Below are 13,776 nucleotides of genomic sequence, written 5' to 3' on the forward strand. Positions count from 1 at the left end.
TGATACAATTCTGGCACAATTATGGAACAATTTTTTTTAAACCCCGTCCCTTTTTCTGTGAAATCACTATATTTTCAAATCACAAAAAAAAGGTACGCCATAGTCGAAAAAATAAAAATAATGTTTTCTTTCGTCAAAGAACAGAAGCGTGCGCGACATAAGCGCCACGAGTGGTTTTAAGTGCAAACACATATCATAAGCGCAATTTTTGATCAGATTAGCACCAAACGCACTTAGTGTTAAGTTTCCCTTAACATGAACCCTTTACTTAAATTACGTTGCACCAGCTGTTAACTGACATTTAAATGGCTAAAGCTAACCTTAAATTTAAGTGATCCTGTAATGACCACTTAAATATTTGAGGGCGGGATTCTAACCTGAAATAATTTGTTGAACTGGCTGCAGAACTTCCAATTTTTGATGGATTCATTGCCGATTGAGAACTCGACCAAAGCAGACGTGTTTCATAGTGGTGTAATAGTGAAAGTGGAAGAGAAAGTCGAAGTGAAAGTGTACACTAGCGAAGCTACGGAATTTTTGATTCCGTCTACGAAACTTCCGAAGTTTTTGTAAGTTCTATATGTGTATGTGTTATAGAGCGGAAATTCGTTCAAATTCAGTATATTCAGTGTCTTGAGTCCAGATCATTGATCGCTGGTTTCACGGATATCACTGGTGAGTCGATTTATTTTTCTGATAGTATAGAAAATATATAACTTAGCCACATAGCTTTATAGTAATATTGTAGTGAGGATTTCAAATATTTCATTATCATTAAGAAATACCTCATATAGTTTAATACAGACAAGAAGCCATGTCGGAGGTCTCAGACAACGAGAGATCCTACATGGAAGCTACGGACACCGAAGACTTCAGCGATGGAGAAGCAGAGGAGCTTGTAAGGCTCAAAGAAGAGAATGGGCAGTTGAAGGCTCAAATAAATAAACTGACTGAAACCGTGGCTCAGTTGGTCGGGGAGATACTCCTCTTGAGAGAGGAAGTAACAAAAACAATGCACCTCAATCCCTTAGTTTTGCTGAAATTGCAAAACAGATTACGGCACAGAAATCCCCCACATTTGCAGAAATTGCAAAGCCGGTAGCGGTCCCCAAAAATTCCTCCAAACAGGAAGTAGCTCCAGAACCGGAAAAAAAGAAACATGTTGCAACTCAAGTTGCAAAAACCCAGAACGCGCCGCCAAATAACACGCACGTAAAGAAAGTTCATTTTCAGACGAAGGGACCGCAAAAAAAGCAACGGAATTGCCTGAAAAAGATAAAATTCCACCCATCACGACGTTGGGTACAGCCGATTGGATAGGGATCTCAAAAGCTCTCTACATGAAGAAATTCAGCTACAACAGAGCAACCGTCGTAAAAGACGGAATTAGGATCGTAGCCTCGACTGGAACAGGAACATAACAAAATATTTGGACCAGATTGGTAAGGAGTACTTCACCTACCAGATGGAGGAAGAGAAAAAGATCTACGCAGTCATAAGGCATCTCTCAATAGGTGCTGACCTAGAAATAATCAATCTCAAAGTCTAAGGAATCTATGACGCCGAGGTGTCCAGAATGACATCCAATAAAACAAGAAAAGCTTATACCCTTATGCCTGGTCAAAACTCAGAGAAAGGAGATTTTCGAAATAAGACGCCTCTACAATCTCTGCATTGTAGTGGAATCAAAAAGAATTGCAGAAAATCCAAGCCAATGCTTCAGATGCCAAAGGTACGGACATGCCCAAAACAATTGCTCTTTTCCATACAGATGCGTCAAATGTTTGGGCAATCATTGCACAAAAGATTGCAGAAAAGTTGAGGAGAGAAATGCCACATGCGTTCTGTGCGGTGAAGAAGGCCCGCCAGCGAGCTACAAAGGAAAGAAGCGAATTCAAATTGGTGACAAGGAAGAGGAAAACAGGCCAGAGATCGGCTCAGCAGAGCACGATTCCTCAAAAATTCCAGGAGAAAAAGAAGCCCACACGACGACAAGAAAAAAGAAGTAGCTAAAGCAGTACGTAAAGTTGCTCCTTCCTTGAAGAAGCAGCAACAGAAAATGGTCCAAGCAAAACCTACGATCAACAAAACAAGAGAAAACAGAAAAGTTTCTGAATCCGCCGACGATTTAGACACTTTTACTGTGAAAATTTCCAACAAAATCATATTGAAAATCGAAAGAGGGATGGAGAAAAAACTCCAAGGAATGTTCATTAAACTGAAATAATGGAACATACAACTAGAAAAAATTTCCTCAAAATAGTCTCATGGAACATAAACGGGATCAGAACTCGAAAATCCGAGATAGAAGAAATAATATCAGAGAGAAAACCTGATATTATAGCCTTACAAGAAACAATCAAATATGCGATTGAACGTCATGAATTATGAGATATATAGATGTGACAGAATCGCAAACCCTGGAGGAGGTATTGCGTTACTGGTTAGACGAGATCTGAAACACTATTTTAAAGGAAGATCTGACGAGTCACAAATAGAAAAAGTGACGATTGTTGCTGAAATAAATCGACAAAGAGTCGAAATCACATCGGCATATAAAAGACCCCCAAATAACTTATTAGAAGAAGAGATCAACAATTTATTAGATGGAACAAACCCAAAAATCTGCATCGGAGATTTTAATTGTAAATCTCCAGAATGGAACAGCAGGATGGAAAACAGAAATGGCAGAAAACTGAAAGGTTTCGCTGAAAAACATTAAGCTATCGTTATTTGACCTGAAGAACCAACGTACCTAGCATTCGGAAATGGATTACCAGATATAATTGATATCGCAATTATGAAAAATATCACTAGAGAATTCTCGATAGAGACCTTGTGGGTCGGAACCTCTAACCACAACCCTATCGAATTAACAATAGGAGAAGGGCCAAGAAGAGAACTAATGCAAACAAGAGAATACACCGATTGAACTAAATATAGCCATCTGATACAATCGGAGGTAACATAAATACCAACAATTAACACATCGGAAGACCTTGAATATGCAGTTGATAAACTAGAAAAGAATTTACTAGATGCCTACAAAAAGAGCACAAAGAAAATAACGAGACCAGCACCGATACATCCACACGGTGATACACCCAGAGAAATCAAAGATCTCATCAGGGAAAATCAGAGACTAAGAAAAACATACAGGCTCAACAAAACAGATATAAATAAATGAATGAAATCTAAACCGACACAGCCAAGTTCTAAAAAAAGCTCTGAAGGACATGAGAACAAATAGATGGAACAAAAGAGTTCAAGAACTAAATACTATCGATCATTCTGCATGGAAAATGCCAAAATGTCTGAGAAGAGAAAAGACTAAAATACCACCTCTCCACGGAGAAAGAGGAATGGCATATACGAATATCGATAAAGCAGAAGCACTGGCGGACTCGATCGAAAGAGAATCGAGAATAAATTACAGACGTGATGACGATAATGATGATCTGGAAGAACAAGTTGAGAACAACGAAGAAGAAATGGACGAACCACCAGTAGACGACAAAATAGAAAAACCAACCTCTCCATTTGAAATAAAGGAAATAATCAGAAGTTTGAAAAATAGATAAGCTCCCGGAAGTGATAAAATAACGAATGCGATGTTGAAGAAATTACCTAGAAAAGGTATAGCTGCTCTCACAAATATAATATATGATATAATATGGTATAATGAGGACTGAACACTATCCGAAAAAGTGGAAAACTGCAGAAGTCATAGTGCTCAACAAACCAGGCAAAGATAAAAAATTCTCCCAAAACTACAGGCCGATAAGTTTATTGTCCGCCCTAGGAAAAGTGGTAGAAAGAGTAATCGCCAGGAGGCTTACATAAGAAACTGAAAATCTGAATCCCATTCCAGCAGAGCAATTCGGATTCAGAAGAGATCACTCAACATAGACATAGACACAAATACAAGTATACCAGCAGCAAAAAGTGCAAATTACCTTGGTGTGATAATTGATTGTCATTTGAGATGGGATAAACATGTGGAAAACTTGACCAGAAAATTGAGAGGAATAATTTATAAATTCAAAGCTTTAAAAAAAGTCTGCATGCAAGAAAAGTATTTGATAATGATCTACAATGCTCTTGTTGAAACACTAATTGGTTACGGGATAGTGGGATGGGGCGGAATTTACGATTGTCATTTAGAAAGTCTGAATAAAGTTCAAAAATGGATACTAAGAATCATATATAGTAAAAGAATAACATACCCTAGTGAGCCTCTATTCCAAAAATCCAAAATACTCAACATCAGGAAATTATTCATTCTAAAAATGGCCGTAAGCGTGTTCAAGGGAAAGATACCATTAAATAACGTAGATTATGAATACGAAACAAGAAATAAAGATAGAACCTACTATACCTCAAAATGTTTTAAGCGAATAGGACAGAGATCAGCTCAATTCCTTGTTTCTAAAGTATATGCAGTGATCCCAATTCAGTTGAAAAAAATTAGAAATTATAAGAAATTTAAGAGGACAACCAGGGAATGGCTAGTTCAGTTGAACATAAGTGAAGCAAATGATTTAATTAATAAATTCAATGAATGAAACAAAATACATCAGAACATCCAACTATAATACCAAATACTCACCGATTATGACGAAACATTCTCACCGATTAGGACAAATATACTCACCGATTGGGACAAACTACTCACCGATTATGACAGGATAATTTCACCAATTTGAGCAACGTAAAACCCGGTTTGGACTTTTGAATAAGAGCCAGGAGTGCCTTCACAGTGAAGTGAATGTTAGGAAAGATTTATTTATGTTTGAAATTATATATTGTAGAATTAAATTAAGTTATAATTAATAGTTACACACAGATTATACTATATCTGGTATGATCTCTGTAACGTAAACCATGTTTATAGATGAACAGAACAGCAATTACTGAGACTTACAGAATACATAACAGAAGGATTCCCAAATTTGTAGAAGATGTTATGCTCTACAACTTTTTCAATGAATGTGAAACCAATTTGAAGCCTAGGAGAGGAGAAAATAAAAAGAACTGATTTTTATGACCTTTATGGCCAATTTTCATTGATTTGCCTTGCTGAAACTGTCAGATTATATTTTTTCCGTTATTCATTAGCTTCAAATAAAAAAAAAGCCACTGCACTCGAGAATGAACACGTGACTTTTTTTGCAAATTTTGCACCCTCCCTCACATTTTCGTCACGCTTAGATTATCAGGTTAAGAGAATATACAGGGTGTTTCATCATAAACTGGACAAACTCATATGACGTGTAGAGAACATCGGGAGAATCATTTTTTTCTTATGAAATATTTCCCGTTTTCGAAGCATAAGGGAGATACACGGTGTTTAATGTCATTTTCGAGCGTTATTATATTGAGTGTGGTCGGTTATGTATAAGACTGGAAGTAATGGTTTCTTGTCATATCGTAGTATTTTTGGATGCTTCATTCAGAAATGGTGTAGAGCACCGAAAAAAAAATTACAAAATGGCGGAAAACCTGCAATGTTCGTGATTTTTTTTTTCGGTTGCCAAATTGATTTTCATTTCCTAAATTAACACAATTTTTAAAGGATATCTGTGAAAAAATTTTTTCAGAAATCGAACACAACTTTTTTTTTACATGTCTACAGCGAAAAAAAAATTTCACTCGAAATTGATGAAATTTTTCACGATTGTACTTACTTTCATACCTAACACGAATATCAAAACAGAATCGAAAAATATCAAACGGTTTCGTTTTTACAGCCATTCAAATGTACCGTTCGAATATCTGAAATAATAAAAAAAACATGACACAGCTTGTGTTCTTAGGCCCATAATTTTTGAATTTGTATGTCGAAACATTTCAGATTGCAAAATGAATTTAAAAAAATCAGTGAAACTTCATTGAGAGTCGAACTCCCTGCTCTGAGTTAAGTACCTATTAAAATAAATGTGGAATCTGAATTGAGACTGTTCAAAGGTTTTTAATTTTCGTTGCCAAGCAATGGCAGCTCATAGAATTTGACAGAGTATTTGAATTTAACTGAATATAATATTGCAACTATCTTGAAACCAATTTATGCAGTTTGAGTAGAAATTGGCGGTTAATACTTCCCAGATATTAATGGCATGGCATTATTGCGGAAATTTCTACGAATAATTCCACAATTTCACAAACGCAACAAAAAAAAACCTATTAGTATAAAATTTATTCATAATTCGTTCTCAAAAATATTGCCATTTTTCAGGATACACTTTCTCGCCCTTTTCGCCACACTATCCACCGCTGAACGAACCATTTCCGGGTTTCGGCGAATCTCTTCGGCGGCTGATTCGATTCTTTGAATCAGTTCTTCTCTCGAAGTCACTGGAGCTCGCTTATCATAAACAAGACTCTTCATATGACCCCAGAAATAAAAATCCATAGGTGTAAGATCTGGAGAACGAGGAGGCCATGCGACAGGTCCCAATCGGCCGATCCATCGGCGAGGGTATTGAGAGTCTAAAAATTCTCGTACACTCCTCACTGTGTGAGCAGGGCAACCATCATGCTGGTACCATATTCCTTGAAAGTGACTCAAAGGAATATCTTTCAATAGATCAGGCAGAGTTTCCCTCAAAAATTGATTATAGCCATTTCCAGTCAATGTTTCAGGTTACGGTCCTATAATGAATCCATCCTTCATTCCCGCCCAAACATTGACAGAAAATCTCTTCTGGCTATTTTTTGCTACTGTTGCATGTGGATTTTCCCTTTGCCATATTATATTATTTTTTTTGTTGAAGAAACCATCTCTGTGGAATGTTGCTTCATCCGTAAACAGTATGAGACGTAGGAAATTCCTATTCTCACGTGTCCTTCTTAAAATAAATTCACAGAATTCTTTCCTCTTCTCAAAATCACCTTCTTCTAAGGTTTGACATGAATGGAAATGGTACGGATGGTAGCGATTTCTTTTCAAAACTCTCCATACAGTGGATTTACTCTTATTCACACTTGGATGATTTGTTAGAGTTCTCGTTGATACCATCGGATTTTCACTCACTAAATCCAGGATACGTTCTTCGTTATTTCGGATTGTTTCCTTCTTCTTGCGGTGAAGAATACCTTCTTCACGTAATTTACGCACTGTTTCTATGAAAGTTTTAAAATTAGGAACGTTTCGGCTTGGAAATCTGCGAGCGTAAATTTCCCTTGCTTTTCTCCCTGAGGAATTAGCTTCATAATAAGCCTGAACCATATCATTTTTTTCTAAAAGTGAATATTTCATTTTCGTTTGCATACAAATCGTTTCAATATACTCGAATTATTCAGTAAGATTCAAATACCTTGTCAAATTCTATCAGCTACTGTTGCTCGGCAACGAAAATTAATATGTATACTCAGAACCTTAGAACAGACTCATATTTCACATTAATACTTAACTCAGAGTAGGGAGTTCGACTCTCAATGAAGTTTCACTGATTTTTTTAAATTCATTTTGCAATCTGGAATGTTTCGACATACAAATTCAAAAATTATGGGCCTAAGAACACAAGCTGTGTCATGTTTTTTTATTATTTCAGATATTCGAACGGGACATTTGAATGGCTGTAAAAACGAAACCGTTTGATATTTTTCGATTCTGTTTTGATATTCGTGTTAGGTATGGAAGTAAGTACAATCGTGAAAAATTTCATCAATTTCGAGTGAAATTTTTTTTTCGCTGTAGACATGTAAAAAAAAAGTTGTGTTCGATTTCTGAAAAAATTTTTTCACAGATATCCTTTAAAAATTGTGTTAATTTAGGAAATGAAAATCAATTTGGCAACCGAAAAAAAAAATCACGAACATTGCAGGTTTTCCGCCATTTTGTAATTTTTTTTTCGGTGCTCTACACCATTTCTGAATGAAGCATCCAAAAATACTACGATATGACAAGAAACCATTACTTCCAGTCTTATACATAACCGACCACACTCAATATAATAACGCTCGAAAATGACATTAAACACCGTGTATCTCCTTTATGCTTCGAAAACGGGAAATATTTCATAAGAAAAAAATGATTCTCCCGATGTTCTCTACACGTCATATGAGTTTGTCCAGTTTATGATGAAACACCCTGTATACTGAGGCCCGGTACTTTCACCTTACAATAACTAAATTTATTCCATAGATAAGTCTTATTCTTAGGATGAGTAAAAATGCTCTTTTCTTTCCTTTCTTTTCACTTTCAGATATTGTTATTCATTGAATAAATCTGTTATTCAAAGTTGATAATAAGATTTATTTGTCATAGATCGAATGTCGGTACGTCATTATTGGTTGAATTTTTTAGATTCTTGATGAATGGTTATATAGTTATATAGTGAGAAGGGGTTACCGTTCACTGCGACCTTAAGGTCTATTGTGCCCCCTAACAGAGCTGTTTTCATCGCGCTCTTTACAGCTCGCCTTCCAGATCCAGAGATCTGATGAAATCCAATATCTGGGACGGCTTCAACGAGGATAATTCCCCACTCCTACAAGTTTCTCGTCCAAAGCACTCTTTCCTTTGGCTTGCAATGGCAAAGCATTCCGTAACCAGGTGAATAGGAGTTTCCTCCTCCTCCCCACAGAATCTACACTCGTCAGTGTCCGACAAACCCATTCTCAACAGATGCTTCTTTAGGCGACAATGTCCTGTGAGAAAGCCAGTGAGTAGGTGTAGTTGGTTCTTACTGAGATCCAGATATTTTTTGGATCTAGCAGTTTCAAAGTTCCGAAGGAACTTTTTGAAGTGATCCATTCCTGGGAGATTCCGCCAGAGTTTTTCCCTTTCGGCTTTCTCCTTCTCCATAAACTCCTTCTTGTAGGTGCATTTTCCTATACCACAGAAGGGTTCTGGGCCAGTGAGTGGCGTTTGTGCGCTCTCTCTGGCAAGTTTATTGGCCTTCTCGTTTCCTACGATTCCCGAGTGACCGGGAACCCAGATTAAAGAGACCTTATTCTTCTTGCCTACATCATTGAGTTTATTCCGGCACTCCCAAATCAGCTTTGAATCGATGACATAGGAGCTCAGTGCCTTTACGGCAGCTTGACTATCTGTATATAGCTATATCACACTTCTGATAGTTTCTTTCTAGATTTACATCTAGGCATCTTTCGATTGCCAGTATTTCCGTTTGAAGGACGCTTGTACAGGAGCCTAACGATGATGAATGGTTATTCTTTGTGTGATTTTCACGAAATATTTGCTTTCTATACTTCATTCAACTTTATTTTAGCAGTCGGTTGGCCATGGAAATTTGACACATTTCACTCTGTATAGTACGAAAATGTGGGGTTATGAAGCTTGTCAAAACATTTTTGGGTTTTAAATCAACGCTTTGTTGCCCGTTCTACGTAAAAGTTTCTGTTATTACGTATTTTATCACATTGTCGAATCTCTTCGGAAAATATCTGACGAACATAATTGAAGTTTATACAAACTGATTGAAGGCATACCAAATCCAGTTATAATACAATAATACAAGAGATCAGTATAATATCATAATATGCACTAGCTTGAGGAGAGTTAATGTTCGTTATCTTCTTTGGCTTACATCATTTGTAGATTTCAAAAATATTAACCCGAAGATGAAATGCATATGATGCAGTGGTTGGCAATGGGTATCTCCCGAAGGAATTAACAGATAATTACAAGAATGTTAAATTTTTCAATAAAAATCATCTTGCATCAATATAAGTAAAAGGAGTTGAAGGAAGTTTCAAGTTAAGATGCAACTTCACCGTTGAACAAAAATTTCACATGAATAAACAGTAACAGGGCAACTTGCGCGTTTTTGTGGCTATTCATCTTAATACATTGATGTAATTATAATAATTAGGTATTTATTAGTACCTTAAGACATTTACATTGTATAGGACAAGTCAAATGAAAAATAGAAAAATCACTTTTCAGGAACTTATTCTACGATGACATTCATCGAAAATCCTGTAGTAAATTTTTCGCATTATTTCACTCAAGCATAAAATTCTCAAATGCCACCACTTTTTTGGGTCTTCCAATAGAAGAAAATTCTTTGTCATCCTCGTCATTCACAATCTTTCTGATTGTGGAAATATTCAGCTGAAATATAAGTCGTTTAAATTCAGATGAAACATTATATAAATTCTCTTACATTGAATATGTTCGCTACCGTCTGACGCATTGTGGATTTTAGAATATCAGGGTATAACTATTTGAATGAGCGGACCTGAATTCTAAATAGCACATCCTGAAACCCTGTCTCTTTTTTCAATCACTTTCGGCATTTTCGTAATAAAAATTTATATTAGTTGTGGCAACGGCGTAATGACATTAACGACATTTCATGAGTGCCAACCTAACTTCCTTCTAGTTACAAAAACTTGAGAAAATTATTTCATGGCCAACCGACTGCGAAAATAAATTTGAATGAAGTATAGTTGAAATTATGACAGTTTCTACAATACGATGTCTTATTTTACATTAATCAGTGAAAAGTAGTATACCGAGTTTTCATAGAATTGTTTTTCGTCAAATAATTTCATTTGAAAGCATCGAAGTAAGGTATCCTTCAGATAGGAAATTATTTGACAGATACTTATTCACATTGAATAAAATTTTTTCGAAGGTGAAAGTACCGGGCCTGAAAGGGATAACGCCTTAAGAGCAAGGCAATGAATAATAATAAGAATTAAATCAGATGCATACCACCCGCCCTTCGATGGAGCGTACGTGTGGTGGCCCTGACGATGGCATATTGGCTAGCTCATTAAGATCGTAACTCCTGTCGAATTCGTATCAGCGGGTAGTATGCATCTGAATTAATTTTCAGAATATACAGGGTTACAGGGAAAGTCTGAATATTAAAGGACGTTATTATTCAGGTCATTTCTGATGGATTTGGTTCTATAATATGGTGTCGGAAACTCAACCGTTATGGAGATATTGAGTTTTGAAGATTTTTTTTTTAAATCGTTCATTTTTGGCTTTTTTGTCGATTTTTTTCGAATTGGAGCAATTTTTTTTTATGTATCCAGTCAAAGAGCATGTCAATTGATAAAAATGATCTGCAGAAACTGAACCTACCACTAACAGCTCAATACGACTGCTCGACATCGGTTAGAATTAAAGAACTTGCACTGAGTGTTTTTAACTTTGAAGCGCCTTTTTTGGAAAAAACTTTATGGAACTTATTCGGCATATAATTTTAAAAACTTCTATTTCTCTTCAGCTATTCAAAAAGGTATAACACTTGCTATTAAATGAGCGAAATATCGACCAAATGGCAGTACACGTAGTAGAGGGTACATTTTCAGTTTGAGGTAAAAGTAGCTAAAATAGTTAAATGAAACGAAAAAAAGAGCAATATTCGTATAATTTTTGTTCGACATGGCTGCCGCTATTGCTTACACAAATTCTCATTGTTTTTATCAAATTAGTTTTCACGACAGTTTTCCTCAGCCGCATCAATAATCTTTTGTCTGAAAATATCAACATTTGCGATCGGCGTCATTTGGTCGTAGTAGTAGTAGTAGTAGTAGTAGTAGTAGTAGTAATAATAGAGTTTATCAAATAGTTGAACTACAGAACAAATCCTGAAAAAAAAAAACTGTGAGGTATTGATTCCCAGAGAGATAATAACTGTGTACAACTACAACAACTTAAAAGTCCCTATTTAACGGCGAAACAAACTAAAAAGTATCTATTATTCCCAATACATTATAAAATATCTCAAAATTTCTATATTAATTTGTCGATGTTGGTGAGTTCTTGTCTTTATCGGTGTTGTTTTTCCGGTCGGATCCTTACGTCAACATTGGTGAACTGCAGTCATTGCTGGTACCTTTCGTGATCTGGAAGTCTTGATCAATATTTTTGAAACGTTCAGAGTCTTAGTTTCATTAATTCTATTTAATAGGTTGAATTTATTAGCTTGTGTATCAAAGATCGATCTCCTTCAATTAGCCATTTTTTGATTTCTTTTTTGAATTTCTTTGCATTTCTAGTCTCTCTTATTTCTAGTGGTACACTGGGCTATAATAATAATAATAATGTTTATTTGCAACAACAATATAAAATGTACAAAACATAGGTACATACAATATACGATGTAATAATTACGTCCAAATAAACGGAAAATATTATTATCCCAATAGAACATCACTGTTGTAATAATCTTGACGCTAAATAAGTGCGTCCTGTCCTATTCTTTTTTTTTGCTCTAATTCTTTCGTAATTATCTTGTTTTGCTCTTGTTGAATAAATATGCAACCCATCAATGTGATGGGTATTTTATTCTGATGGATGTTGAAGATAATTTTTTGAGCGAATATTTGTCTTATGTCCAGTACCTTATTACTCTTAGTACTCTTATTTCTAGTGGTACACTGGGCTATAATAATAATAATAATGTTTATTTGCAACAACAATATAAAATGTACAAAACATAGGTACATACAATATACGATGTAATAATTACGTCCAAATAAACGGAAAATATTATTATCCCAATAGAACATCACTGTTGTAATAATCTTGACGCTAAATAAGTGCGTCCTGTCCTATTCTTTTTTTTTGCTCTAATTCTTTCGTAATTATCTTGTTTTGCTCTTGTTGAATAAATATGCAACCCATGTGATGGGTATTTTATTCTGATGGATGTTGAAGATAATTTTTTGAGCGAATATTTGTCTTATGTCCAGTACCTGGGATATCTCGTACATACTGTTGAAAATGTGATTTATTTTCCATTAATTATTTTGAGAAAACATTTCTGCAGAACGTCATGCTTCTTTTATGGATGTCCAAAATTCCCCCCATCCTATTATTCCGTATGAAAGCTCAGACTGAACCAATGCGTCATAAAGTATGTGCAGGTGTTTTATGGAACTTATGCTTTTTTTTAAGTGTCGAAATCTATATACGGTTCCTCTCAGCTTTCTAGTGAGGTAAAACATATGTTCATCCCACCTTAGGTGCTGATCAATGACAATACCAAGGTATTTAATCACATGCGTTCTAGGAATATATCGTTGGTCACCAATTTGTAGATCATCCAATTCTGGGATTCCTGTCTTGTTCGAACTAAAGGTTATGTATTTTGTTTTCTCCGAATTCATAGTCAGTTTATTCAATTTAAACCATTTTGATAATGTGACGATCTCCTCAGTTGTTTTTTGTTCAAGGTTTTCCGATGTTTCGTTTTTATATAGAACTATAGTGTCGTCCGCGAAACCTATGATTTCACCTTCTATGTTCAGTACAAATAGGCTATTTATGTACAAATTAAACAAGAGGGGTCCGAGTAAGGTGCCTTGTGGTACACCATACGTTTTTTCTACTGTATTTTCCATTAATTGTTACTATTTGAGTTCTATTCGAAAGATAGCTTCGTATTAGGTCATATATTTTTCCACGGAATCCATATTTTGTAAGTTTTCCTAACAGTTTTTTATGGCAGACAGTATCGAACGCTTTTGACAGATCAATAATTACTGCTAGAGATGGGATATTTTTGTCCATATTGCTGTATATAATATCTCTGTAACTCTCCTTATTGCGTCTTCAGTCGACATACCCTTTCGAAATCCAAAATGATTTTGGGACAGAATATTATGTTTATTTATGAAGCTTTCCATGCGCACTTTAATGAGCGTATACTAGGGTTTTCACATGACCCCGTTAAATCTGGGCTTCTCGCCGGCCATAGTATGGGACCTTTTCCAATCTATTGGTATTGGCATTTCTCGTCCAACCATGCTCGAACACTTTTAGTGTATTGCGCTGGGCAGCCATCA

General features: G+C 35.6%; 1 protein-coding gene across 2 annotated transcripts in view; it reads right to left on the bottom strand.

The window, feature by feature from the left end:
* The window catches only part of LOC123310592, an 82,386-nt gene that overhangs the window by 18,146 nt on the left and 50,464 nt on the right, over nucleotides 1–13,776 (bottom strand). The window lies entirely within an intron of this gene.

This window comes from Coccinella septempunctata, chromosome 3 (genome assembly GCF_907165205.1).
Source record: "Coccinella septempunctata chromosome 3, icCocSept1.1, whole genome shotgun sequence".
In the NCBI taxonomy this organism is placed as follows: domain Eukaryota; kingdom Metazoa; phylum Arthropoda; class Insecta; order Coleoptera; family Coccinellidae; genus Coccinella; species Coccinella septempunctata.